We start from the raw sequence: 27,735 nt of genomic DNA, 5'->3' as shown, positions 1-27,735 counted from the left end.
CGGATCCCATCAGAAACAGACTAGGACAGACACTGATTAATTAGGAGACTGGGACACATCAGGAAAATTCCCCCCAGCAGCTGAGGCAGGTCCCATCCCTCCATTTATTCTGACTGACGCCATAAGCAGAAAAACAAATCTGCACAGAAGACGTAACGCAGATCTGTAAAAGGTCCAAACCCAAGCTAAATATACTAACCCATGTGATTTACACTATCAAGAGTAATTCCAGAATCTGAAGGATCGTTAGACAGCTTTTCTTCTTCACCAAAAGGTTGTCATAAAGGAAAAAAGGAATTTTGTATCTGAAAATAATATCCCTATTTTAAAGTAGTCAGTGGGCTGTAAATCCTTTATTCTGGTATTCTGGAGCTGCCCAGAGGTCTTTGGCCAGGAAGCTCCCTATAAATAAGAGTTTATTACTCTTAGACTAATCTCAAAAGCTATCTAAGCAAGCATTTAAGTTAACTTGGAAGACATGTTTCATTAGAACCTAAATGTCTTTTTTCTTCATTTTTAAAGTTGGGGCTGACGAGTAATTCTTGACATCTTATCCAGAGGCTAAGAAGTTTTCTTCTGGATAGCAGGAAGAGGAAACAGGGCACATGAGATCTAATACCTATTATGCAATGATAGGTCATTTTATCAATGTTCTCAAGACTACTATTGTATTTGCTCTATAAATTATACTGTCTATATTTGCACAAGGTCCCCTAAATCCTTAGTCCCAGCATATTAGCTCCTTAATTCAAAGCACTGAGAAATAATGCTGCAGCAATGCATGAGCAATGGGAAGAAAACAGCCCTGAAGACCACATTAACTGGATGTGTGTTGGGTCTCCTTGAGGCACAGAGATCTCAAGGCTCAGCTCTCAAAGTCAGACAATTAAGGCAAGGAGAAAACAGGCAATGCAAATCTCACAGAAGGACACCTGAGACAAATATCAGAATTGCACGATACCTTAGGGACATCAACAGTGACATTAGCAAACCTCTGTACCCTTGGAGAGGGTGTCTTGGCTCTTACTGCTTCAGCACCTTTAATTACTTTGCTGTTACCAGCCCTATCTGAGATGTCTGTCTCCTACTCTGCACGTGTGTCTGTGCACCTGGGTGTATGTGCGTGTAACTGGGTGTGTAGGTATTTCTCCTTCCCTTTCTTCCTACTTACATCTTAATGCCAAAGATGATCTGCTGATCTGTGGATGGCTGCTAGAGTTATTTCCCAGACAGTGTGACCCCTCCCAGGGTAGATCTGGTTGTGCCCAGGTCCTGATGCAGCACAGACAGCAACGGCTCTTTGCATCCCTGTCTGGACTATCACCTTCAGTTTGCTTTGCTGCACTGTACTCAACCCACACACCCTGTCAACGATTCAACGCACAACTGCTGTTGCCTACAAGTGGATTGAGGACACACCCTTTAACAGTCAGCTAACACAGAAAAAAAGTAGTTCATTTCAAACAGTTTTAAAAACTTTAGAGTAAATAATCTGACAAAATGTAATAGAGTAGAAAATAAAATAATTTTGAAACCACAGAGACAGGATTTGAGAATTTGTATTTTCGTTTTGCTAGAGGTGTACTGTAGCTTTGGGCAAGTTAATTAACTACTTCTGTGTTTCTTTGTTTAGGCATCTGTGTAAAAACAATAAGCGATATATAACTAGCCACCACCCAGTCATCGCAGGAAAAGCAGTGGTTTGGAGATCCTCAGCAGGATGGTGTCATATAGGAGTGACATATATACACAAAGCTGTATACAACTGGAGATTCCTGACCGTTGTAAATGTCAATCCTCAATAAATGGTTTGACCTTTTTTATCTATTATTTCCATTTTATAACTGAAATCAGGTCTGACACACTGAGCATTTCAGGGGAATAAATGCAGCTTGGCGATGACTTTGCAGTCTCATGTCTCACATCACACCCTTGAAATGCAATGATCTCCCCAGAAATACAATGCTGGCTTGGTACTTAAACCCCAAGGACCTCCCAGCATCCATTTGCTGGCTGACCTAACAAGCCAATGAGCCCATTATCAGCATGTGTCTATAAGCCAACGAGGTTTCTTTTAGTGGAACTGCTTTAGTGGATCAAGCATATAGCAGCTTGATCTTAGAGAAGTTATTCTTTACACATTTAACTGAGATCTTCCATGGGCAGAGTCACCTTCTACACTGACTACACAGGGAGACTAGGGTCACCACTTTGCTTAATCGGGGCATCACAGTTAAAGACTGAAAGTTAGGTGAATTAAATATGGATCACAAAACCCACAACTGTGACAGCTCATGTGCCAGGCTGAACTCCCCGTGTAGAAATAGAAACAGATGGGGAATAAATTCCCCATCAGACAGTGGATTGGCGATCCAAATGCAAGACTCAGAGTCAAGCACTCCTGTCAAGATAGACAATGAGCAATTTCTTGTCCAATGATAATTTTGAATTGGAGAGAGGAAAGGGAACTGCTTTGATTTGGACTTAACATTTAAAAAACTTTTCAGAAAGCTGAAAATTTGAAATTGTTCATTTTGTGTTAATTTATAAAAAACTTTACTGTGACAAAAATGGATGTGTCTCCTCCTGATTCCAACCTGGTAAAACACTTTCATTAAGAAACCAAAACAAAACAGTGGCATGAGCTCCAGAAAGAAACAACATAGAAGTTGTTTTAAGAAATGGAAATGGCAGTTAGGGAAATGCCTAAATGTCTGCTTCTGATTTTCAAAATTTGTGGAACCCAGTAAAATAAAAAAGTATTAATAGAAGTGGCAGTTCTGCTAAATTTGATCTTCCACTGTAGAAACTGGGTCCTCCAAGTCACAGAGTTGTATGGCTAGATTTCAGGCTTCCCTCATCCAGGGGGATAACAGAAAATTCAGTTTCCCTTCCGTATACAAGTCAGTTCATTAAAATCACAGAATTGTTACAGGGCTAAGGTGGGGATTTTTTGGACACAGATACTGCTGTTTGTGTGCTACCAGTAAGCTCAACAAAATGAAATGAAGAAACTCTCAGAAATTATCAAACTGCCAAATTTTTCTCATTGGGTTTTACAGAGTACAGCCCTGCTTTAATTGGCTGAAGGGAAAAAAGCTGTTGTATCTGAAATGGCCAGAAGAGAGAAAACGCTGGCAGAATGATGTCTTCCGAGGTGAGGGTAGTCCAAGACTTAATTCCATGTGTCAGGGCAAGATAACACAGAGTTGTACGCATATGATCTCATCAGCCCTTCAGGAGACAGGATTTTACTTGCTGTTTGGCAATATTATTTTAGAGACTTTCCTAATATGTTTGCAGAACACACAAACAAGGAAAAAATGCAAAGGAAACCTGAATCTAGATACCACTTAAAGGGATATATAATCATCACAATCAGAGTAATCATGGCATTATTAATTATAAGAGGGAAAAAAAAATAGATAAACAACCAGTAGGAATTCCACATGTTGGCAAAAGCGTTTGCTGTCTATCATCAGTTTTTGCATCTCTCCCTCCCTGATGCCTGTTTGCACTTCCATGTATACATGTGTGCACCACCTGGGCCCCCAGCATACCCAACATGTAGCAGCCTGAGGGTATTATTCAACCTACCCAGGTGAAAAATATCCCTTCTGCCACCCCTGCCCTGCCACTGCGAGCTGCCTGGGGGACCTCCTGCTGTCCACCCTGCGTCTGGCCTCCAGTGGGCAGGCGTTTTAGTGTGATGGTCCCTGTTAGAACAACATCGGTTTATGTTTTGCACAAAGTCATTCCAGAGCTTCGTACCGACTAAAAGGGAATTCAGGGTCAGTTACCGGATCACTTCCCATTTCTTGAGAGGACTGCAGGCATGTTCAGTGCTCCTGCCCTGAATCTCTCTCTGCAGGGACCCCAGGCAGGGGTTCCCCCGCAGCCTCAGGGCAAAGCTGACCCGGTTCCTGCTGCCTTGCCCAGCACCATCCGGGCTGCAAGCAGAGCAGTAGGACCTGAGCCGCCTCCAGCGAGTTGCCCTTTGGCTCCAGCTTCGGCAACCTGCCAGCCCTGGGATGCAGGAGCTGGCTGCACCAGCAAAAGGGGTCGTGCAGGTTTGGAAAGTTTCCTTCTAAACAACAAAGGCTAAAAACTTAGGCCTTGATTCTCTGTTGTAACTTGGCAGCGAGATGGGAGGTATAAAACTGTGCTGGAAGACACTCCCTTCTCAGAGAGTGGCCTGGCCAGCTAGCAGGAGTGCCGGCTCTTGCTCACGCGTGGGTCCCTGTCCCAGCATCTGCAGAAAGGGGCTCCCACTGCCACCCCAGCCAAGCCCCTGCTTGCTCCCACAAATACCAGACACAGCCTGAAGCCCTCTCAGCCTGCCTTCACACGGGGCCAGAAAAACTAACAGAGCTTTCTTTTAAGCCATGAATGCTTAAAATCTGTAAACCTCGACAACAACTTGCACTCCCAGCTAAGCCACCAGCATTTTCAAGCCTTAGGGAGATAGACAGATACTTGTGTGTTTTTATATATAAAGTCATCACATGTATTTGTAAATACTCAGATGATTTCCATACACACCCACCAGCCACACAATGCAATAATAAATTATTCCAATAAATGGCATTACTCTAAGAAAGCAACAAGGATAAATATAATTGCACAAGGTTTAAACAGGATGTAAATCAGCACTAAAAAAAAAAAAAAAAAGCAAGTTAACATGAAGCTGTTTACTCCTAGAGAATCTCCACTGCTCTAACATTTCAGCAATAGCCTCCAGTCGTGAGTGTGCTGCAGGAAGTAACAGAGAGCAGTTCAGCAGATGAAACAAAGAGGACCTAATTACCATGCGAAGCACAACATCCTTCAGATGTGATGAGAAACGTGACTGCATGAAAAACTGGTCCTGGGGAAATTTCAAAATATGACCACCCAAGCATAAAGAAGAGAGTGGTGAAAACCAGAGAAACTGCAACATGAGGATACAGTATTTCTATACAAAGAATATTAGTCTAAACACATGCACATACAGATACTGTGTACATACACACATCTATATGCAGACACACCAGTACAAAGAGCTATGTGATTGTGGATGAAAGCTATAAATGTATAAAAGCTTTCAAACCATATGCTATATATTAATAATAATAATAAAAAAAAAAATCACATAAACTCTTTGTATGTTGATCCATGGAGATTCTTGAGGGAAAAGCAAACAAACAGCCAAATTGCATGAAAAACAATCAAGCAGCCTGACAGTCCAGTGCTATCCTTCCATTTTCATCATAGTTGGTCATTTAATATTAATTTTTGCCTACAATTCCACAGTCTGAATTTAAATAATTCATGAATATTGGTCATAAATTATTTTGGGGGTTTTGTTGGGGGGTCTTTTGTTTGTTTGGTTGGCTTGTGGTTTTTTTTTTAAAGAAGAGGAACGCAGATGATAAGCACTAACATCTTGGATCAAGGGAAATCCTGATCCTGTTACAGGTAAAGAAGTTGTGTTGTTTGCAAAAAAGTTCAAGGAGGTATTTAAGGCTGCAATGGACAAAATCCTGGCTCGTGCTGTGGGTGGGCTCAGCACAGGGGCCACCGACTCTGCAGTTTGCCTCTGCCAGCTGCACAGAGCTCACACTGGGTTGGCACCGGTGCAACTGGGGGACACTGAGCATGGTGTGAGACTGTGCTCAGGAATGGCCACCATTATTCTCTCTGTATTGGAAATACAGTGTACCATTTCTAATTTTGATCTGCCAAATAACGTGCCCTTCTGGACAAGAAACTGCTAAAATGCTAGCATCTGAACACCTTTTGCTAGAGAACATCAGCAAGACAGATGTCAGCCTATTCATTTATTACCCCAGGCTGGCGTGGGGGGTGGAGGGGTGTGTGTGCAGCTGATGGTGCATCTTGAAAGGCTGTTCAAAGTGTGCAAAAACTGAGTTTGCAGATTCCTTGGCACAATCAATACTCTCTCCAGCTCCTGATTCCCTTTATCGATGACAGCCTCTCTTGTTGCAGTGATTAGAGATTCTACATCTTTTAATCACAAAGAACATGACAACTACACCCTATCTACAGCTTTGTGATTTACAGCAACTGATGCACTATCATAATTGCATTAGTGCAATGATAGTTTTTGGGTGTTACCCAAGCAGCTGAATTTAAATATGGTTGCATTTGTGACAAACTGACAAGGAAAATCTGACATTTGGATCCAGCACTGATTTTAACCCATTCAGCTTCCCTTGCCTCCCTCTGCCTGTTAGTGGCGGGGATGAACCATTCCTTTTCCTGCCTCACCAATTCTAACCATAAGAAAATAGAAAGCTGACCACTGGACTAAAAAGAAAAGCCACATGATGAGGTTGTTTTATGTATATGCTAACAGACAGAATATAACTTTTGGGAGCAGCATCCCATTATTCTAATAACGTATCAACTCCTGTTGCTATGAGTGGGTGGATTTCAGCTTAGCCAGTATAGCCCTTATTTTGAATTTTTTTAGATGACTCCTCTGTTTATACTATAAAGTCGTTTGAACACTGATGCTTCTTTTTAATTTCAGGGGATTTGTTTGTTTTATTTTTAGCCTGATTCCTGACTGAAATGAGACACCCACAGACTGCAGTCATGGGAGTCTGAAATAATGCATGTGTTTGTGCTCTTACACAAAAATGGTGTTCAGCTCACCCCTGCTGTCCAGCATCAAGGTCAAAAGATACGTAAACTCTTCAGAGTTTGAAAAGATGGCAGTGGGGGAGAAGAGAGGGACCCTACTGCTGTCCCATTACAGGAAAAGCTAATAAAGCTTACCCTTTGTAAAATATCAGAGGATCCGCATGGGAGACAGACATTACAAGCCAGGCTTCATTAGCTCCTCCACTCACAGAGTGACTTCTTTTTACAAGAGAACAGAAGATTTCAGTCTCCTGAGCTGAAAGAAAGCACAGGCTGGCAGGGAAGAATGGGACTAGATGAAAAGCAGGTTCTTCTTACCTCTTTCTAAATATTATCATACAAAGTATTATCTTGCGTCCCCCTGGCAGTGTCCCACCTAACAGCACTCAAAACAACGATCAAGTGCCAGAGCTGGTGCCAGTTACTTGCAGGCAATGGGAACCAATTCAGGACAACTTGCATTTTTTCCCAAAGGCTGACCCAATGCCAAAATGGCTGTGGCATGTGTCACGGGCTTCTTGGAAAACCTCAGTTCAGCTCGCTGCTCTGCCAGATGCTTCTCAGGCAAGCCCAGGAGACTGCATTCTCTGACCCTCAGCTTCTACCCAAAGGCCAAGAGGATGGCACAGGGACTCTGGAAAGACCACATCACACCTGACAGGTGGAAGCCATTTCATGATCCCCCTACACCAGCACCTCAGTTGCAGGCCCACAGCCAGCCACACAGCATTTCCTTGTGAGAGCTTTGGGTTTACAGCAAGAAACCAAAAGATACAAGCCTACTAAGTCACGAGAGATCAAGGACACTACCGATGGCCTAGATCTCTGTAACAGAAGTATCCCAGCACAACCCTGCGTCACCTCTCAGCGTCCCCGTTTATGCAGTTAAGTGCTGGCAAGCGCAGTACTGGCACCAGATCTAGCACTCTCTGCATTTATCAGAACAACAGGCAGGGCTGGCACCGCTTCTCTCACTTTGAACACAAAGCACAACGCCCAGAGTGACCGGCTCGTTCACCAGTCCCGTGGCAGGGCAGAGGGGGGGGAGACACAGGGAGAACTGAAGAGCTAATTTCCCTTACATCAACATGAAACCTCAGAATTCATCCACAATATTTTATTATACAAGTTAATTTACATACAACATCCTGGTGCTGTTTCTGAATATTCTGAATCACTGAGGATTATGAGGGCCTCCAGACTGCAGGCAGGAGTCCATGAAACAGAGATACTTGCTCTCTCCCCTCCTCAGCAGAGAACCCCCTGACACGGACAGTCTGTCCAAGCATGATGTTCAACTCAGCCACTGCATTCTAGGCAGGGCTGCTGAGCAGGATGCAGCGAGTTGCCTGGGATCAGCCCTGTTAGTCTGGCTGTAAACTTGGCTTTGCTGCTGGATCTGATCATTTTCTCCTGATGACAGAGCACAGGAATGAACTGAACTGTGTGTTTAGTTTGGGAACATTTAAATAGCTGGAAGGATGCTCAGCGCCAGTGTGTGTAGAGTGTTTATTGTTCTAAATCGAAAGCCAATATATAAACACACATCTTTTAAAAAAATCCGCTCTTTTCCTTAAAGCCCTGAAAACCCACCCAGACTATTAAATTTCATTTCTGGGATAAAAATTGTCTATCATCACTGCATGCATGGCGGGACCATGGCAGTGCTTGAACACACTAATTTCTTGCGCAGCTGTACCACGCTACTGCCTGTTCCCTCCACACTGCTTGAGCTGCAGTTTCATTAATATCTAGCTACACACTGCGAGGCTCAGGGTTGTAACCATGTTGTGACCCAGCTGGGTTGGCGTACTTGCCCAGTCTGTTGTCTTGAGGCTCTACTGACAAGTATCAACTGAGCCACTAAGCACAGATTTAAGAAACTTGTTTTAGGCAGCTGCTAGATATTCCACTCAATATCCAGTCTGGATATTCTGCTTCTGGATACAGTTCCCAAGAATAAACAACTGTTGTAATCACAGTAAAATAAATACTTTATTACAGTTGAATAATGTTGGTTCTAATTACAGTATCATTGATGTATTTTCCTATTAGAGGAAGATTTCCACTTATTCTTTTTTACATTTATTTACCCAAAACATAATACTCAGCCTGATGTTTGCAATTGAGCTGCTGCTGGTCTCTTCTTCTGCCAGTTTTACAGCTGGGTTCTTAGGCAAAGTTCATCTTACATCCTTCCAAATATCAAACAGGTAACATCTTAGCCCAGGCAACTGCTCTCAAAGAAGGGCTCTTCCTATGCCTTCTAGGAATAAATCCCCTACAACTGCTCTAGCATCTGAATGGGAGTCTTTTCCAAGGAATTAAAAAGCCTTCTGGATCGGACCTAACAAGCATTTAGCTTTGTTCTCAATGCTCAATTGGCTGTGTTAGGAAACTCAGGTTGATATTTTGGTATAACTGGCTCTTTTTTTGCCAAGGAGATACCCTACGGATTAGCACTTAGTAGGAAGAGAAAATTGCTACGAGTATTGTTCCTCCAAGTCATTTTTCTCATTGATGCTGCAGGGGAAAACTGCAACCGCTTAAATACGGGACAGGCCAGGAGTTGAATGAGCAATAATTTATTTCTGAGTCTATGCTGCTGGTTACCTGCAAAATCCCAATAATGTGCGACTCAGCTGCAATAATATTATATACACTGGTAAAGGTAAAATAGCCAATACCCCTGCTCTTCCTCCCCCACGGTTCCCTGCATCTTAAGCCCCTACCAACTGCTCCTTCTCACCCAGATCCTGCACTTGGTTGTGTAGATGCTCTCCAAGGATGTTGGTAATCCAAGATTATAACCTGAAATCTTTACAAATACTGCTATGTCAGGGGTGGGCTACAAGGGAAAACAGAGCAAGTGTTACTATTTATACAGACAGCCTATAGTAAAACTAAGCTCAACAAGATCAGGGTGATGATAATAAAACTCAAAAGTGCAGTTTAACAACGTAACTCCTTCAACAATGATGACACCACACCATAACATCAGCAGACAGCTGCAAAGCTAGGTTGGTGAACCATTATGCTACAAGGCCCATCCCTAAAAACATGCTCAAAACCTGTCAGACTTTTATACAAGATGCGAGTTCATAAAGCCTTAATGTCTTTCCCCCACACACACCTTTTCTTGGAACCATTGCTGTACACAGAACCAAGATGTGAAGGCACTTCCTGATGCACAGAAATTATGTATGAAAACACTCCAAAGACCGAAGAAGTTTGCCTTGTGCTTGGACTAGACTCCCAGCAGACATCAGCACAGAGGGAGAGCCTGGAGGCACTGGAGTGTGGCAATCGTTGATCCATAGAGTGGGGACAGTGACACATTCAGGGATCAGAGAGGACCAGGAGTTTTCTGGAAGTTGTATGGGAAACTGGGAACCGAATCCTGGGTCTGACACCTCCACTGGTGAAATTGCCAGTGACTTCAAACACCATTGACTCATAACAGCTACAACAATTTACACCGGCTGAAGACCTGCCCCCAGGAGTCCTGCCTTGCTGCCCTCTGCTCTTACTGCTAGAGATCGATGACTCTTACAGGTCAGATTTTTTGTTTTGTTTTGTCAGGCTTAGATTGCTTCTTTGTACACTGCTGAGATCAAATCAATTACTTTCCACTCCAACCATCTGACCAAAGTAATTCTAATGGAGCAGAAAGCAGAAACTCAGATAAAAGAAGGGACAACGTATTTTTCACTGTTATCTTTGTGCTGAGCATGATAAAGAAGGAATGAAGGCTGAAATAAAGATCATTCTTAATAATTCCCTCTCACGTAAGAGTAATGATCTTAATTCCCACCCTTTGTCTTTGTTGTGGAGATTGGGGACATGAGTTTAGATGGAAGATGAACCCTGTTAGTCTTCAAAGGAAGAGCACTTATAACAGAAATCCTGTTTCCCTGATAATCATACCCAGGAAAACTATTATTTTGGAACATGATTGCATTTTTCAGCTACCTTAATACCATTTTTACTGTTCAGCTGCATGAAAAATTACCTAACCTGTTGGAATGGATTTCTTGACCCACACATAGCTACATTAAAGGGTGTAATTTAATGCAATCTAACTAAATTAGCACCAATTAGACAGGCTAAATTAAAGGGCATGTCACTAATAAATTTTATGCTAAACATATTACTGATAATAAGCTCACTAAAAATTGCATAATGAAATAAAATATTCTTTTTAACACAGCTCAGTCTAAATATGAATATATAAAAAGTCATGAAATAATGAAATACAGTATGCTAATTCCCAGTTGCCTTTCAGGATAACATCACAGCAATATTAAAATGCACTCATTACGGTGGTGTTTAAAAACAATCGGTCAAATCCTACAGGGAAGCAGAAAGCCAGGCCAAATTCCATGCAATATCTAGAGTCCTGATCCTGCAAACATTTACACGTATATGCCCAGCTCCTTTGAACTCAGCAGGTCTGCTCTTGTACATGAAGTTGTTGGCTTGCTGCTGTGTCTGCTCAGAGACCTGAATTGTAACACGGAGGAGGGCGTGAGGGAGGACTGCAGAAACTGGGTGGATTTGCATTCAGACACTTTTCCTGGAGAATATTTTTCCAAGTTTTACTTTCCAAACTACCAAATACCAAAGCTTTACAGTACACTCTTCCTAAGTCCCATATGTAAAGGTATCCCACAGTATAAAAACTAAGGTCGAAGAGCTTACTCAAAGCTTTAAGCAAGCAGATTTTTGATCAGTGCAAGTAAGGCTGATTTCCTACATCTCTCTGTGTGTGTGCATCTGTCTGGCCTCTCTTCTGTGACTGGAGATGCTAATATCTGATGAGAGTTGGGTTCGTATTATGTCCCTTTTCCTGACCACAGCCTCACTAGGCTCTCTCTTCTACCTGACTGCTTGTTTTGACAAAACTTTCACCTTCGAGTGCTACTATCTCTTCCAAATTTGTTGGAAATTGGTCATGACGTGCTTGGTGGGCAAAAAGACACACTGAGACCTCCCCAGCTGCAGAAGCCCCACTCCTACCAGCAGGTAGCGGGAATTTGCTGACTCAGCTATAAGCATGGTTTAAGAATGGGATGTTTAGCAGACTGACCGCATTGGTGTCCACGTTTTCAGCTATGCCCCAGTAAGCAGCTGGGAGAGGCATAAATAAGCCATTTGTGGCTCCATTCATTTTCATCCTCAGGGAAGCTGAACACTCCTGGATGTCACTCACTCCCAAGGGCTATTAAGGTACTAACTACTACTGCCAGGCAACCTGGTTGCATCCCCACTTAATGCACATGTCCTCTGCTGGGTAAACTCAGAGGTTTATGACCCTTCTGCATCTTCCTTCTGCCACAAAATGATCAAAAGGCCAAACAAGCTCTGGCACTCTGTGTACAATTCATCTATCAGATATTTATTAATCAGTAATAAAGTAAATCAGGGATAGTAAAGTGGAAGTGACATCTTTATTAAGGCAGACTAACATGTCCTGAATAGTAACGAGAATGGGCTTCTGGAGCACATTCTCTGCATTCACACATTACCAATTAGGGCCCTCAGCAGGGTCCTTGCTCACATGAGTTGTCTTTTCTCACACAGCTAGTCTAAAGTTAATAGGCCCATTCATGTGAGTAACATTTGTGAAAGCATGTTCTAGCCTCAAATTCCCTGTCTTCAGCTCCTCTGCAAAAACCAAAGATCCCAAAACACTTTGAGGCAGAAACAGAGGTACTGTTCTAATAAACACAAATAATTCTGCAGAAAAACTGCATTAAAGCCCATCTGGACAGTTTTAAACAGCTTCCTGACACCCTGTGCACAGGTTGTGTTTGGTGCTTGATGCAGGATTGACTCTCAAACCAGAAAGGAAGAACAGAAATGTACAAGTAACACTATATAGGGAAATTTTGCAAATTAAGAAATTAATATACGTGGACATTATCCATGTTTTGGGACTGCAGCCCCTTCTGAGAAAACAGGAAGATTTCATATCAGAGCATGCCTTCCCCCCTCCCTTTCATAAATACATCCTTTCCCTCTCATAAAAAACCAAACAGGACTTGCTGGATTCTGCTCAGGCCATAGCCAAGAAAAAAAAAAAAAAAAGCATAATGACATTGTGCAGCATCCATTAAAAAACTAAAAAGTGCTAAAGGCACCTGCAAACTTGTCTTTTCCTGCCCTAGTGCTTCCACTGTTCAAACAGATTTTTAAAATAGCTAAGGAACCATGCCAAATGACCACTGTTAATCAAAGACTCCTTTCAAATTGTATGAAAACAAACCAGCATCAAAAACAGTGAACTGCCATCTATGTACACTTTACTACATGAGAAACTGAAAAATGACTGAAGTCACATTGGTGCATATTTTGAGGAAAAATGCTGTCTTTGGAATAAAATGGACTTACTCGGGTTTTCTAGGAGTGCTGTGGTTTTGTTTTAAGAAAATGCATTTCTGAATTCTAGATTATTTTTTTTTCCCATCTATTCTTTAGGTCAGCACACGTGTGGACAGAAATTACCATCATTTTATTTACTTCATATCAGCTTTCAGGGTATTACCCTCTGCAGGATCTGGCCCACGGGAGGCAGGAGTTCTGTTCCAGGACACTTTTGTGCATTGTGTACCATGCAGCATCAAGCTTCAGATGGTGGCTGCCTCTCTGAAAAGTGTTCCTGCTAAATCAAAAGCAGCCTTCAAAACATACAGCTTCACTATCATTTCAAAAACAATACACAAGTGATTTATTCTCTTTAAAAAATTATCAGTTTGGTTCATTAACCTATAGCCATACAAAAGCAGGAGTCAATTACGTTGCCACATCAGATGTGTGTAAAGATAATTACCCTGAAAAGAAGATGTAAAGGTGTCCATAAAGGCAGTGAAATGTGACCTATTAAATCAAGCTGTAACCTATTATGGGTCAAAAAACACATTTGTAGGGCCAACAGGCTCATGGCAATGGCCAATCTAGCATGAATTCTGCAGGTGTCTTTTTCTAATAAACATGAAATCTATCCTTTTCATTCCTGCAATGTTACTGTCTTCTTGCCTTCCATACACAGTTTACTCAACACACATATACAAACGACACACACAAATGTCTCTTCAAAATTATGTGGAAGAACACACCGTGTATGAGCAGTTAAAGAGCAAATAAGACACAGAAAATACGCAACAGAAAATTCACAAAGAGCACCATTATCCTGCTGGTTTACCGGGCTTTTCATAATGACATTAGTCTCTCTGTCATCTTCCACAAAGTACCCTATCCTTAGTAGGGTAAATCTGCATTGGAGTCAATGATCCAACTCAAGACCTGACCCAGCTGCCTATGAAGACCTATAAAAATCTTGTAAACGTCCTGAAATTCTTGTTTTGTGAAATTTTCTAAGACTAACATAAAGTTATTTTAAAAAGAAATAAATTAGCATGCAAGTGTGGTTGGCTGTGACTAACTTCTGAGTGATGTTCCTTTTGATTGATTTAAAGCACTTCATTTCCAGTAAGCACCTCTAATATTTGAAGGACCTCATTTAACCAGTTTAGATTATATTTTGCCTCATTTGTACTCACTGCAACAAATTGGTTGGAAAAAATCTGCTTTATGTCACATGCTAAAATATATAGGTATCACTGAGACTTCTCAGAATGCCTCTCCTTTGCCTCTCCTTTGGGATAACTCAGATTAACCTTTTGGGTTATACTGGGCTTGATTCTGCTTTCACTTGCACCAGAGGTCTAATCAGAAGTAATTAAATGGAAGTCACCAGAGTTCTTTCATGGCAATCCCAGTAGAACTGAACCTGTAATTAAACGTGCAAATTTTTAAACAGAGGTATTGCATTAATACGGGTGTACAGAACTGAGGCAGAAACACTGATGGCTTGTAAACAGTTTCACCACAGTGCTGAAGACTACAGCAGGATTAGTATGGGAAGCAGATGTATTTCTGATTTATGGAGCTGCTCTGTCAATGGTCCTAACTCCAGTCACTTCAACAGAGCTAGGCCAGATGACCACTGTGAAGGGTCTTGCTCTTGAAGGGGGCACAGAAATGGACTGTAATCTTTGCAACAGAGGAATAAATCATCAGAAACTCTTGCTAAGTCACCAGAGTTAACAGTGTAAAATCCAGACATTTAGGTAAAGAACCAGGGCCAAAGCATTTAATTTTTAAACGTATTTACATTATTAAAAATATGATCTGATTAAGCTACCCATCAGGGAAAGAGAGTATACTCTGGGAAAAACATCTATACACAGATGCTTTCACCCTGGACTAGGCAGCTTTGCAGGTAACACACAAAACCCCAACTCTGCCTCCTTCAGAGTTCTTATATTTTTATTCCTATCTAATATACTCCATACCCCTTTATATCCTTCACGCTGCATAGCTGGCTTTTAACTGTTCTAAAAATAACAGTCATTAAAGGAGGCACAAAGATGTTCCAGTCTCTTTGTTGAATCTGAATCCACACCAGCTCTGTCAAGGAAGGTTGGCCACAAACCTGTCTGTAGCAGGTGTGAGGCTGAGCTCCTTTTTGGAGAATTAGTCTCATCTATCATATACATTTGTTTTGGGTTAACCGGTATGTTGCTCACAGCAAAAGAAATTGAGAAGCCTCCCACCCAGTGCAGGAGAAGTTTAAAGTATTGGTCAGTAAAGTAAAGTGATTCTGCAGAGGTATCTGTGGAGATAAATTGCCCACTTATCTCCCTTAATTTGTAAGACACATCAGGTGTCATATAAGACATTATTCCTAAGGGAGTAAGTCACCTTCATAATCATCATAGAGGTGAGAATGTTGGGCAAACACTAACTAAATCTAAAGAAAAAATCACTTTCTTCAAGAAAACAGTTTGTGTAACACGGAAGCCCAGCAAATGAAGGCTTAGCAAATCCAGTATCTATTGTTTGCTTTCCTTTGCTTTTCTATATCTGCATACATGTTTTTGAAGAAAACCACACTTACTATGGTTATGATGATAGCAACGTTATTCTCTGTGTTCCTTCTTTTTCTTAAGCAATTCCAGAGAAGAAATTAGGTATTGATTCTCTCCCTACCTATGTCATCTTTTCTCTTTAAAAGATTCACGGCTTTCAGGCTTTAGTTCCACAAACCAGTAGGTAGCATCTAAACAAGACTCACTTTTCTGAAAAGAGTCCTGATTGCTATTAATTCTTCTGGTTTTCTTTTTTTCTCAAAGTATTTTTGAAGTGCCTTTCTAGAGAAGATGGGAATTAAACATTTTCAAGTTTCACTGGACAAAGCCAAGCATTGCTCCTTCGCACTCACACCAGACCAGCCAGTGATGCTAAAATACCCTCCCACGTTAGGCAACTGATTTCAAATTCCCAGTCCCAGATGACACTTAATTAACCTGCAGAAAGAGAGGTTCCAACAGACTCGGCAAAGAGAGACTTGCACGAGAACAACCAATATAGTTACAACCATCCATATAGTAAACACCAGACAAAGTATGTGACAGATTAAGTGTCAAGCCTCTGAGTTGAGTTCAAGAGAGTGGGAGCATGAAGCTTTGCCAAACACATCACAAGTGAGTGCTCTGATTGCTGCACAGGGTGTGGTTCCTCACCATTCCCCACCAAAATGGTGGCCCCTCCTGTCCAAACAGGAACACGTGTTACAGTGGAAATTTCTGAGAGCATGCTAATTCTTCAATTAATTTCTTCAAATTTGTTAATTCAATTAATTTCTTCAAACAGGTCACCGTCACTTTGCTGATGCAAAACACCAAAGTGGCCTCGGCGGCTGGAGTCTCCAATTTGAGACTGAACGGCCAGAATCAGCCAGAGGAGTGTGAGCAGGGGGGTAACAAGTCTTCTGGTTTGCCATAATTTTACCTGCAAATAATAAATTTTAATCCCAAGAAATTCACTTGTGCTATCAGGAAGTCCTGTTCTGCAAAATGAATTCCATTGGGAATAAAGTTCATTATTGAGGCAGATATAAACCGGAGTATCTAAGCCAACTTGAATGGAAGTTGTCTGATTTATGACAGCTGAAGATCTGCCCTTGGTTCCATTCAAAAAAGACAAAACAGACTCTTCAGATCAAGAGGTAGAATCTTCTAATTCACTTAATGAGTAAGAGCTGAAGTCCATAGAGACACTAATGGTTAATATCAGATGTGTCAATCAAAATCTATTAATGTTAATTCACTAATTTGATTTGTGAAATACTGTAACAAAGATTCATATAATTTTTCCTTAAGGGATATTCATTGGATATTAAATTAACCTAGTGGATGTTTGTCCTGTTTTCCAACTAAGAAATGTGTTCACAATAGCTTACTACACAGGGCAAAGCCAGTGCGTATAGAAAGAAAAAAGTGCTTTGGTTTAACAGTCTAGTCTTTGTTTAAATTTGTCTTATCTTCTTCAGCTCTTTATAGGATACCTTAAAATATGGGTTCCTGGCAAGGTTAATTTGAAGAGCCAACAAGCTCAAGAGTTCTGCTTTAAAGAAAAGTAGGCACTTAACAGACCATTCTGACCAATGAACTCTTTTGCTGGCATAAGGATAGATACATTTTGGGTAGCATTTGTAACTAGGCTTATGCTTTAGAAAATTGCAAGATGACTGTTTTATCAGAAATATGTTGTTGTCTCTACAGTTCTACACTAAATACTTCAGAATCACTCTAAATCTTATGATTAAACTTCTCTATTTAGGGTAACAATAAAAGGCATTGAAAATCAACAGATTAGTATCCAAGTCAAGTACACTCAGACATAGACTTAAATTAGGTTTTACGGCTACTGTAAATTTCTGTATTTGGGAGGAAAATATAGGGAAATGGGCATTAACTGTAACAACACCCCTTCTTCAAGCAACCGCATGTATTTATGTGTGGCCATTTCTAGGCTTTGGGCAAATGGATATGTATGCAAGAGTGAATTTTGCTTTTACGCAGAAGACCAGAACTAGGGCTATGCTCCACTGTGCCTGACAAAAGCCAGGCTTTAGGTGAGCTAATACCATGTATGCTTTGAGCTGACCTCCTTGAACAAACCAGCCTATGGCATCAGCTGAATGAAAATCCTAGTTGCTAGATTATTTCCTTTAGCAATGCTGTATCCAAAATTACAGCAGCTCGTATTTATCATTTAGGGACTACGTTGGACAATATCTGTACCAAGTGCCTTTGCACTCCCTGATTTAAGTGGGACACGCCCCAGGAGAAAAAAAGCACCAATTTACAGCAGTTGTGGCAGCGCAGGGCCCATAGAAATGCTACAGTTCAGATTTATCTTAACCACAACGTCTATTTTTGTAACAGCTAACATAAAAAACTCACTTCTCCTTCATATTTGTCAGTATTTTGGTTTTATGTAAAATAATAATCATCATGATAATAATAATAATTCCAGATGTTTGTGTAAAGGCAGCTCATTAAATCACAGTTGTGCACTCTTCCATGTTGTAATTTTCTCAGATAAATTTCCTTTTCTTTAAGCAGGTAATAAATACATAAAGCTTTTCCATCTATATATCTTTTAATCGACTGCAGTCATTTAACCTAGACCCTCTAACCAGATTAATAATAGAAAACGTGTCATAACAATTCCTTACCACAGGATGAATTATCATTATTGTTTTGGCATTGAAAATCCTTTCTGCTACCTCAAATTACCCTTCTTTTCAACAGTGCACAATACATGAATCACTTCCCTAATCCTACATGTTACTAAAAATCACATCCCAGTACAATAGAGCCATCTGACAAGCTACTTTCTGACAGCATGCTAAACTATTGTGGTGGTGAATTCCCAGAGACCCTCTGGATCCGTTTCATTAATAAAAGTTGCAAGTGAAAGCCAAAGGAGAAACTGCTCACAGGCTGTGAGAATCCACCCAAAGGCTGAACTTCACATCCCAGCTCTTCCCATCATCCTTAATGTCATGGAAACGACTTCCCTCATGCCAAGGAGGTGTTAAGCAGACAAACAACGTTAGAGCTCCAGCTATACCTCTTCTGAAATCTAAAAATCTAAACATCTGGATTTTTTTACAGCTGGGGGCAATTATAGTGCTGTTTCCAAACACCATAAATGGGTGTGTATCCATAGCATTATACATACACAGGCTCTGATCAGCAGCTGCCTAGTAAATCAGTCAAATTTGACAATGTCAAGTGCGTTGTACTGGATCCAGCCTGAGAATCTAGCCCTCCAATTTCCAACCATACATAAAAGGATGAGTGATCTATAGAGCAAGGATATAGTTGAGAATCAACGAATGAAAATTTTCAGTGTTGATTCTTGTTCTGATACTGGCACCCTTCATGGTTTTAAGCCAGCTCTTTCTTACAGCAACCTCATAAAATATATTTTCTTCCCTGGGGATTTGACGAGCCATGAACCCTGCATCCACAGTGAAGCCAGGGGCAAAACTCCCAGCAAACTAAATGAGCATCTTCCTTGCAAAGGGGACAGTTTTGTATATGTAAAACGCTTTCAAGGTGCATATATTGAAAAGTAAAAAAGTAGGTTGCATGGGTATTAGATGGGCACAGCCCTCCCAGGTGCTGGGCACCTTTAGTTTGCTGCTCCGGATTGCCAAGAGTGTTCTTCTCAAGATCAAATCCTGGTGTGGCAAATGCTTTGCTCAGTGACTGGTGAGCCATTCATAATGCACACTTAGAATTTTTAAATGACAGTAATTAGATGGCTGGACTTAGGCCCTGCGTCAAAAATCCACACTTTCAAAGATCTAGAAGACACAAGACAAAATGTTACCGAGTCCATTTCTAATACTGTTTTTGAAAAGCTATTAAACCATCTGCCCTCTTTATGATCTAATCAGAACCAACTTGTGCTTCTACCAGACGAGTGTTTAGGCAACTTTTTATTGCAACAAACCAGCATTCATCAAAAGTGGCGTATTTTTAACACTAATTCTAATTATAACAAGCAGTGCATTTTGCGTGCTTTCCAATTATGCATGAGAAAAGTCAGCATAAGTGTCCTCTCTTATCATAATTATCTGTTTCTAATTTCAATTTTGGCTATGACTTTGCACTCAGTGATGTAAATGTAAATGTTCCTGTCAGATAAAGATTAATTTGATTTAAGCCCTCTTTGTTCTAATTATATATTCTATTTCTGCTCACCATGCAAGTTTCGTTTGAAGCCACATCTGTATTTTATCACAACAATGAAGAAATTCTGTGGTATTTAAAAAGGTAACTACAGGATTTCAGCTAGTCCTGTCAGGCACTGTTATGACAGTGTACGCTAGGACTGTGCCAGATGAATTAATATTTTAGCTGACTAATTTACGGATTACTGTAATTATTACTTGAATATTAAAGTATGTGAACTTCTATCAAATGAAATAAAACTTGTTGCCCTAATTGCTCCCTTTACTCCTAAGGAAACATGACCTTTATGGGCTTTGAACCTGAGCACACTGAAAATACTGAATGATACCCCGTAGGCGGAATAGGAAATTTAACATGGTGAGAAAGATAATTTTATCTCTGACTAACATGGAACATATCTCCCTGATATTTTTCTGTCTGGAAGTCAAGGTTTTGGGGATAGTCTAGAGAGATTTCTGTCACGGAGCAGACTAACACTATGTGGGCACTCTGGGAAGAAGGTAAGGTAGAAATAAAGGGTAGGTAATTCTTCTGTATTTGTCCAGACTTTGAGTGGAGTCTCACACATACAGGCATTTAAAACTATTTAAATTATGAGTTTAGCAGGGCCTGCACTGCAGGGAAAACTTCAAGACATTAGGCTGGTCCTGGCTTTGACCAAAATGGGATGTGACCCTCCAGCCTTGTCTTCTGACAAAGCTCTTCTGGAGGTAGCAAGACAATATGCTTTGGCAGAGGCATGATTCCAGTATTGCCAGGAGCACTGTGTCTAACCTTGCTTGCATTTGCATCCTGGAACGACATGATTTTCCACCAAAACCATGACGAGTGAGGGCTAGTTGGCTGTGGAGTCAGGTCTCCAGGCACAGACCAGAGGGGCTTCTCATATGTCTAACATACACTGAGTTCATACTCCAGCCCTACTGCTAGTAGGGCTGGTAAACAGTTCTTTATCCAACTGCTTTCACAAAACTTACAGCAACTTTAACAATATTCAAGAGCTTCACTGACATTTGGTTGAAATTGCCCAACAAAATCAAAAGCCTTGATACATACGGACACAACCACATACATGAACCCCTCCTTATTTAACAAAGTTCGACTAATAAGACTTGAAGCTTTGAAGGTTTCTCTGAAGCATTTAGATGTTGCAGCAGTTCCTTTTCTGCAGTTTCAGAAGTCTGGCTTTCCATCTAGAATCTGTTTCTAGCTCATCCTCTCAGCTGCTCTCTCCTCCCAGACTTCATTTCCCTCCCCTGTCTCCACAGGAACAGCCTCACATACCTACCTGCTGTAGGAATCGCAAAGAAAAAATGATTGCAAATAATTTTCAAAATATAAAATCTCTAGGCTTCATTAGAAAGCTAAAAAAATAATTTTTATTATATTAGAAAGTAAAATTTAAAAACACTTACGGAAACTTTATGGTTGCAGTCAAGACTCAGCAAGGCTAACTATTATCCAATAGCTCAGTGGTACAACATCTCTTTGAACAGTTTCCTCCTGACATTTCTGACCACCTCAGGGGGCAACCACTCAAAATAACAACTTAACGACTTGAGAGATCAAGATTTAGACACTTACCACTCACTGACATTTAGACTTCCAACTTGATCTGCGCCAACTGCTGTCTTAGATGCTGACTTCTGAGCATGTCAAGGCTGCAAGCTGGCATGTAAGTACTTCTGACTGGCCACTGTCTTCAGAATGTATTTACAGCATCTACTGACTATTCTGCAGTGTGGAGAAAAACTAAGCCTAAAAGTGTTTTTACACAACATCTCTTCACTCCATTATTTATAAATGAGAGACGGGATGCACACAAAAGCATTGTTTGGGTTGGTGCTGTTATAAACAGTTTTTAATTTTTTTTTCGTTTATAAGAACATTGTTGTTTTACTTGCCAAAACAAAAATACACTGCTGGAATATTGCTGTGATCTCAGCACAGTGTTTCTGGACAGGGGGTGACCTTCTGTACCTTTTATCTGGAGGAATTTGGCCCAGAGAGGCAGAAATCAAACAACATGTGATTCAGAGCTGCTGCAGAACCCGTCACCTCTCATCAGCTTGCGATTTAGTGTAACCTGAACAGGGACAGCCCTGTTATTTCGTATAGGAACCAACATGACATTATCCAGAGCCAGGAGGTCATTGGTTTAAATCACAACTAATCTGATGTGTCAGACCAAAGGCTCAGATTAGGCAGTTGGAGAAAATGGAAACATTCCTCTGCAATTTAATATCATAATTAACTATGGACAAAGGATACAACTACTTCAAAAGAAATAAAGCTTTAACAACAAAAGATAATGGGTCAAATTCTCTGTTGGTATAAACTGCCAGAACTATGCTGATCTCACAGATCTCTGCCAGCTTTCACTAGTGGCAAATTAGGCTACAATTAATGAATTTCAGTGATCAAACTCCAATTAATTGTTCATTGCTGAAATAATCCAGCTGGAGATGTGTGTGTACAGACAAACACTTTATAATATCATTGCAGCAGTTATCGAACAACAACAGACAGTAAGAGGGGAATTGCAGCAATAGTTTGGGAGCAATAGGTAAATTTACCTATTAATTTTGTTTTAGCTAATCTTTTAAAAACAGTCAGATGCTTACTGCTACCAGAAAAATATTCTGCAGACTGAGGAGACAGTAAGGATACATATTGTAAGGTTTTTACCTACAAGTCCAAATATTCCTAATAAATGAATGACTTTTTTATTGAAATGGGTTGGACTACATCCATCTACAGATGAATATTGGCTGCATGTGCCTTCCTGGAGAGCATGCAATAAAATGATTGAGCCAGTGATTAAAAGAAACACATTAGTAAAAATGTCTACCATAAATTTATAATGTACATTTTAAAATTGAAGTATCTCTGAATCGTTATAAACATCATTAAAAAATGAACACTGGGAGCAACTTCGGGATACTTGCTACCTTCTCCTGCAGACCTGATTACCTGAGCTCCTGCCTAATCAGAACGGCCATTAGAATACATTGGGGATTATCTCTCAGAAAACAGATTCTTCGAAAACGCGGTCTTCATTCAGGAAAGCATTTAAACAGAGGCTTGACTGCTCTTCCAAACAGATGCGGTTTCTATGTTAGGACCTTGATTTGGCAAGTACTTGTAGACTTTTAACAAAAATATAGTTTGCTTGACTTCAATTCAACAGCTTAAACACTCCAAGTTAAGCATTTATGTCAAGTGTTTGACTGGAGAGGGGTCTGACATGTATTTTTTCATTCTGGAAATGTTTGTTTTTTGAGGACATGAATAGATAAATAAGAATTGAAACTTTAGTAAATGTGTTAGTCAATTTGTATGACAAGATAAAATCCAGTCTTGTATAAAGCCTTCCATAAACCCATAATTCAACAGCAGGCACTTCTGTTCAAGAGAGTACCTCTGGATTGATAAGAATGTAATGGGAACAACATTGACACATTGCCCCTACTTCCTAAATATATTTCGAGGGGAAAAATACCCACAACAAAAGTATCTGGGCCTGACGAAGGTTGATTGCTTCTGAATGACCTTAAATGCCTCTTCCTAATTCTACAGCATTGCCCCCTGCTCTGAACTACTGAGTTGCCTCTTAAATTCATTCTTATTATTTGCATCAGCAGTCTCCTCTGGCAATTTATAACCACACTTAAAATTTACCCCATAGTGTGTAATTTTCTGTGCAAAAAACATGAACTACAAAGCAGCCAGAGCTAAAACAACTAGCGAAATAGTTTCTACTCATAGTTTCTCCTGAAGAATTTAAAATAGTGTCACCCTAAGGCAGCTTTTTTTATAAAACAAAAAGTAAAATGTATCCTCCATGACTTCCACATACAAAAAATATAATTAAAAATGCACAGTATGAAAACTGTGGAAACGAATGAATTTTGCCAATTTCCTACTTATTAAATCCTTATTATCCCAGGAGCAAAAAGCTACATCACCACCACCTCCCTGATGTAAGCTAAGCAAGATGGCAGAGTTACTCATTCCCTGAACTACTCCATCTCTACCTTTTGTGGATTAATAAAAAAAGGAGACTGTGCTTTCCAGGTAAATGGGTGACAGGACAATTGTTCTTGAGATGAATGATATTAACTGCAGCACAAGGCAAGGAAGAAAAAGTGGATTTTAATGCTGTTGAAAATTATGGCCTTAAGAAATGTAGTGGATGACTAAAAGTCCTCTATTCAATGAAGAAATCATTGAGAACTTCTTGGCAGGATGTCAAAAACTGCATTTAAGAGGACAATTAAAACAGTATAATGCAAACGCTATAATTAGAACCATATCTGGTTGAGCAACATACTATTTGTCTTCCAGGCTGTTAGAAGAAAAATTCCCCATGAACTGTTGCCAGTGTTTATTGGAGTATTTACCAAATAATGCAAGAAGATGAATTTTGTTACCATAAAGATTAAAAGAAAAATTGCATACACCTTTGTACCTTGAAAGATTCTTCTCTGATCCTCATTACCTCCCACAAATAACTTGGCTGACATATCCATATATTTATGTTATTTTACAGGGACAATGACCGAGGTCCCCCTTCCGATTATGCAAACACGGGCCTGCTCCCGTTAAGGGGTCAGAGTTCTGTGCAGTTTAAGCCAGCACAGCTTAATTTGCACCAGTTGAGAAACAGCCCAGAATTTAAAGTAGAACATGGGAAACCTGCCAGAAGTGCTACAGGGAGCCCAAATTTTATCTATAGAAAACGAAATAGGGCATCCATATCATGCATTGTGATGCAGAAACCATGGAAGTAGTGAAATGAGAAGAATTTGCTTCAAAATAGAGTTTACATTTCCCAGTTAGTGAACACAAGCTTTAAAAAGGGGATTTTCATGATATAGAAGACATGTGAGAAGAACAACATTAGAAATCAAATGCAAATTACTTTCATGACAAGCCTCTCTCTTTGGGAGCAGTGAAGCCCTGATTCAGCACGGCACATGAGTTAACCAGGTGGCTGAGCAAGCAACTAAATCAGGGACTTCCAAACCCGCGTGCCACGTGAGCAGCATCAGCGCTCAGGGAAGGACCTTTCTACCTGGTCCTCTGAGTCGTCTCCTGCAGGCTGCCATGAGAGGGGCTGGTGCTGACAGAGAGCGTGCGGCAGCCACGCATGGTCATCTCTGATGGAAATGAGCTGAATTGTCCTTTGACAGCCGACACTCTCAGAACAACCCCGGAGCATGGTGGCACTTTCTGATTATTGCCAGCCCAGGCGGGAAGATCCGTTACACACCGCAACGTGTGAAGTACCTACAGAAGCCCACAAGCCATTGACAATCCATGTGCTCGGGGGCATGACTAATAAGAGACTTCAAAGCTTTGAAAAAGCTGAATTTCTTGACGATTATCCGAACCAAATTTCAGAATCTTTTGAAGATGGTTTGTCTCCGCTCAGGGGGTCCGTTTTACAAGGCACTGGGAGAAGTTGCAATTGCTTAACCTCATTTTAGCAAGCAGAAATTTTACAGTACGCTCTCCCTTTCTTTCTTAGTGCTCTTGTCCCAGCCACAGAAGTTTGGAGTCCCAAGGTGCTGGGTATCCAAGATGAGGGGAACATGAGAAACCGCAAGGAAACCATGAGGAGGCCCTGGTTTTCCATCCTGGGCCTGGCAATCCTGCAATTCAGATACACTACCTTGTGTTCGATACTGCCTCTTTGTGGAAAAATGCTGTTATACATTGTGAAGTTCAATTGTACAGAGAAGCTTCTGATCTAGTTTTGGAGGATAGTTGCTCTGAATTTAAAATAAAATCTCATGGAGGATCTCCTAATACGGAGTTTTATTTCCTGTGGGAACACTTCTGTGGAGGAATAGGCAGGGGAATACATAAGAACTAGATGCAAATTCCAGTGGTACAAATAATCATAATGTTCAGCACAGTGATTATACTGTGCACGATGCAAACTCCAGCAGAGAAAACCCACACATATGCATTTCTCCTACTGAAGAAAAAGTAAGTGTAACAGTGAAGCTTAAACCCTGCTGGTTTTCCTCTTTCTCCCACACTCTGGACTGCATAAATTCTACAGCATATTTTACTTTTCTTTATAGGTCCTGATTAGTCTAGGTGAGATAGAGGGTTTTTTCCTAAGCCCAAGAAATCAGATGTTATTCTCAGCAGTAAAACATTACAAAATTAATGGATAGCCTATTAAGACTACATCTCCATCATAAATAGTACTACCCTACAACTCAGCCTACAAAGAAAGCAGGCAACAAATTTCACAGATACTGTAACCATCAAACTACATAATAAGTCCATTATCTTTAGCAATGTATTACCTTATACACATGAAATATAGTAGGTATTAGTAAAATGCTTCTCCTTGTACATGACAGATTACTTCAGATTATTTCAACGTTACTGAGACCTCTGGAACATCACACCAGTAAAAAAAAAAAAAAAAGAAAAAAGAAAAAATAGAGCCCAAATTTGTAAAGGTCAGCAAGTAATTGTTAACCTTGGAGGGGAAAGAAATGACTATTTTTACCGACAGCACTCAGAGCCTCTTGTAAATCATATTCATATTCATACACTTAAGCATTAATTTACATACTTAATTTCTGACAGGTTGACAACTGAAGTCCTTCTATCCTCTTGGTGTAAAGTAAGAAGTCAATTGTTATTCAGTGTATCAGTTACAGTGGTAGTGCCACTAACTGTATTTTATATAATGTGCTATCTGCAGAAAAGCAGATAAGAATTTGATTTAACATCCAATTAAAAGCCGTCATTGAAAAATTACTTCAAATAAGCCTTTTATTTTCTTTAATCAGTCCTCAATTCAAGCCTTCCTTGGACCTACTGAACCAAGCATCAGGACTCATGAATTTTGATTAAAAAATTTGAGCCCATTTCTAACTTAAGCAGATTTTTTTTGTTGCACTGTTTGATAGAAATTTAATAAATCTATGAATCCTTGCCAGCGTCATTTATCATCTTTTTTTCCACAAGACTGGCCTATTATGCCTCGGCAGTAAATTATGAGGAAGCCAGCAAACCAAAACTTTTCAGTCCGATACTGAAGAAGAGATATAATCACTTGCATTGAACCATATAATTATAGTAGAATATGAATCTCTGAAACATTAGGTCCTGTTTTGAATATGTAATGCCCATGCTTTGAGAGCCTACAAAGATTTCTAGCTGATCTAATATAGCTCAGTTTAGCATCATATTGAACAATTTGCTGTTAATGAAAATGACAGCAAAAGCCATAAACAACAAGCTGGAGACTCGGTGAGAATTATTAGGGAAATTTCCCTGTCTTTGGAAGAACAAATCAGAAAATCAAACAGTCACCTTTTAGGATTCGGAGTCAACCGTGTTGATCCTGAACAAACACAGGCAGCTTAACCCAGGGCCACGTTACTGAAGTTCTGCTGGTTTAGGGCTGAAGTTTGAATGTGATTGAGAACGGGAACTTCTCGAAAGCCCTGGTGACGCAGCTCATATACGCCTACAAATAGGCCTTGGTTATCACTGCCCCTCTGAAGGGCAACTTTGCCCATTCTAGGCATATGTAGCTCTACTAAAAAGGCAGAGAGCCACGTGCTTGGCTGCAGTGTCCCATCAGGGTGCTACTACGGTGTAGGAGCATTCAGCTGAAGACCACACTTTGGTGCCTTGGTTTGGTGCTGGTCTCTCCACCTTCCCTAGAGAGTTGTAAGGATGAATTTGGATCAGGAGCTGAACTAGCTGCTCCAGTTCACACCGTGGAAATGCCCATCTCTGTTGATGCCGATCTCTGGGAACCAAGGAGACTCTCTTCCTAATTCAGCCACTAAATTAGGGGTTTAAGGCTCAGCAGTGTGAATGCCCCCACTCCCAGCTGCCCAGCACTTTAGGCTGGGATCTCTGAGTTTACAGCAGAGGACTGATTGCCCTGGTAACACAAGGAAACCATGTATACTCATGTGAACAG

The 27,735-nt window shown here is 40.5% G+C and overlaps 1 protein-coding gene across 3 annotated transcripts in view; it reads right to left on the bottom strand.

The window, feature by feature from the left end:
* The window catches only part of AFF2 (ALF transcription elongation factor 2), a 339,763-nt gene that overhangs the window by 165,283 nt on the left and 146,745 nt on the right, over positions 1–27,735 (bottom strand). The window lies entirely within an intron of this gene.

This window comes from Athene noctua, chromosome 11 (assembly GCF_965140245.1).
Source record: "Athene noctua chromosome 11, bAthNoc1.hap1.1, whole genome shotgun sequence".
Taxonomy (NCBI): domain Eukaryota; kingdom Metazoa; phylum Chordata; class Aves; order Strigiformes; family Strigidae; genus Athene; species Athene noctua.
This window is presented reverse-complemented; position numbering and strand designations above follow the sequence as displayed.